Source organism: Schistocerca serialis, chromosome 8 (genome assembly GCF_023864345.2).
Source record: "Schistocerca serialis cubense isolate TAMUIC-IGC-003099 chromosome 8, iqSchSeri2.2, whole genome shotgun sequence".
NCBI lineage: Eukaryota > Metazoa > Arthropoda > Insecta > Orthoptera > Acrididae > Schistocerca > Schistocerca serialis.
The window spans coordinates 320,995,308-320,998,159 of NC_064645.1; the positions used below are offsets into that span (position 1 = coordinate 320,995,308).

A 2,852-nucleotide genomic window follows, 5' to 3' on the forward strand; every position below is an offset into this window, starting at 1 on the left:
TCTTAACGTGAACTAGCCGCCTGAAGATGAACCTTCCGGTTTGAAACCGGTAACGGTGCTATTTAAATAAATAAATAACATTGTAGTACGTGACTGGTTGGTGTTATCTTTTCTGTACGAGTCAACCTATATTTTGCACACAGTCACGAGCTCAGAATATCAGTTTTCGACAAAATAGCACCATGAAGTTATTCCCTAATGTCTTAATGTATGTCGTTTCACCTTTTCCGTTCTTGTCAGTGTTTCCTACATGTATCTTTCTTCACCGATCCTGCTGAGAACCACAGCATTCCTTACCTTATCAACCCACCTTTCATATTCTGCTACAGCATTACATCTCAAACGCTTTAATTCTCTTCTTTTCCGTTTTTCTTAAAGTCCATGTTTCACTACCATACAATGCTGTGCTCCAAACGTATAATCTTACAAATTTCCTTCTCAAATTAAAGTCTTTGTTTCATACTAATAGACTTCTTTCGGTCTGGAATGCCCTCTTTGCCTTTGCTAGTCTGCTTTTTATGCCCTCCTTGTTTTTCCCGATATGGGTTATTTTTCTTAGAAGGTAGCAGAGTTCCTTAAATTCGTCCACATTACGATCAACAATTTTCTCACTATCCTCACTTCTGCTCGTTCTTACATAAGTATTCCATAAGTTACAGCCCCCCCCCCCCTCCCAATACTATGAGCAGCATTAATGCGTGACACAATGTGGCGGAGGCCACAGCTAAAGAAATGAACATATGATCAACGTTTTCCTGAAATAGTCATTCAGTACACACATAATCCGTATCATGCATGTATGATACTAAGAGGGAGACATATGCATCAAATGAAACTTCCTGGCAGATTAAAACTGTGTGACGGACCGAGACTCGAACTCGGAACTCGGGACCTTTGCCTTTCGCGGGCGAGTGCTCTACCAACTGAGCTACCCAAGCACGACTCACGCCCCGTCCTCACAGCTTCACTTCTGCCAGTACCTCGTGAAGCTGTGAGGACGGGGCGTGAGTCGTGCTTGGGTAGCTCAGTTGGTAGAGCACTTGCCCGCGAAAGGCAAAGGTCCCGAGTTCGAGTCTCGGTCCGCACACAGTTTTAATCTGCCAGGAAGTTTCATATCAGCGCACACTCCGCTGTAGAGTGAAAATTTCATTCTATATGCATCACATATTCTTAAATATCTCTTGGAAATGTCTACTCCGAGTAGTAGGACGTTCCAGAATAGACCATAAATAGCTTCACTATTGACTTCACCACGATAAATGAATTAATTGGAAGTTCATCACGGCCGTAACTATGTAATGGCTACTACACTGCTGTAAGGTCTGCACGTTATTATTATTATGATTATTACTATTATTACTGGTGGCGTCGTCGGACACAAAGAATTGGCAGCATGACGTCTTCCAGTTTCTGTCAGTTCAGAAATAAGAAGTCCAGCAATCAAGTCATTTACACTTCACACTGGTCTCAGAAAGGTTGGGAACCAATGATCGCGGCAATACGGTGGAAACTCGTTTAACGAGCACCTTCCATAACGCGCAGTTAGCAAAACGAACAAAACAAATTGTAAAAAGAATGACTTGCTTAACGAGCGATTTTTCGCACACCGAGTTACGATGATTTATTGTGACGACACCAGCCGTTCGCGGGCGGCGGGGAAAACATTCATCATTATGAACACATTTCACTATCGGCAGCGTATGAACAATGTCTTTAGTACACACTGCAGTCTGCGTTTAGCGCTCTTTCTGCTACCATCTTAGCGCAGCTTCTGATCACACATTTTTCTAAACTTGAATTCACACAGTGGGTTTTTTTGTGTGTGTTTTCAGATTTTAATAACCTTCGTAGAAATGTCCTCGAAGATAAATCCTCAAAAAGATGCCCATAAGAGAAAGAAAATACCTTAGAAATGAAACGTAAAATAAGTGAAACGTAGTGAGAGCGTTGCTGATGTAGCACTCACATACAATCGGTCAGCAACAACTATTGGTACTATCCTCAAAACAAGAACATCCTCAGAAACAAGGACAAGATCAAAGGGAGTGACAGGAGCATCTAAACAACGGTTTCGTATTCTGGACTTGCAAAGCGACACTGTTAACGAGAACATTACTTGTGAGAAGGCAAGAATGATTTTCGCCGACATGGTTCAGAAGATGCCAGGAGCATCAGCGGCCGAAGGAGTGTTAGGGAAGCCGTGGGTGGTTCGAGAAACTTAAAAGAAGAACCGGCATCTACAGCGTTGGGAGGCACGGCGATGCAACGAGTTCCGACACGGGCAGTGGAGAACTTCATCCGCAACTTCAAGATTCTCGTAGATTCCGAGGGTTATCTGCCGCAACAGTTTAACTGTGACGAGACGAGGCTTTTTTCGAAAAGATGCCGAAGCGTACCTGTATAACAGCAGAGTAGAACGCATTGCCCGGTCACAAGCTAATGACCGTCTCACACTGCTATTCTGTGGCAATGCAATTAAACTGCTGCTTGTTTACCGGTCAGAAACTCCACGAGCCTTCAAGGTTTGCGTGACACGTGACCTTTTTTGTGAATGAATCAATGAAGTGTGATCTTCGGTGAAAAAATATTGCTTGATATGAAGCTGTCCCCCCACGCCCTGCTTGTTACGATCAACGCTCCTGCCCATTCTCCAGGGCTACAAGACCACTTCCTTTGAAGAATTTCAATTCATCAAGATCCAATTTCTGCCTCCCGACCCACTACGTTACTCCAGCCCTTGGACCAGCAGATTATTTCTAAGAAGCTCTACATTAAAGCACTCATCAAGCACTGGTTTGAGGTAACTGAAACTACCAACTTCATTCAAAGGGAGTTTTGGAAATATCACTTCA

At 43.3% G+C, this 2,852-nt stretch overlaps 1 non-coding gene across 1 annotated transcript; it reads left to right on the forward strand.

The window, feature by feature from the left end:
- The first annotated feature begins 1,011 nt into the window (after nucleotides 1-1,011).
- Nucleotides 1,012-1,087, forward strand: Trnas-cga (transfer RNA serine (anticodon CGA)). The gene has a single exon. It is a non-coding gene; the product is annotated as a tRNA-Ser (tRNA).
- Nucleotides 1,088-2,852: the final 1,765 nt, after the last annotated feature.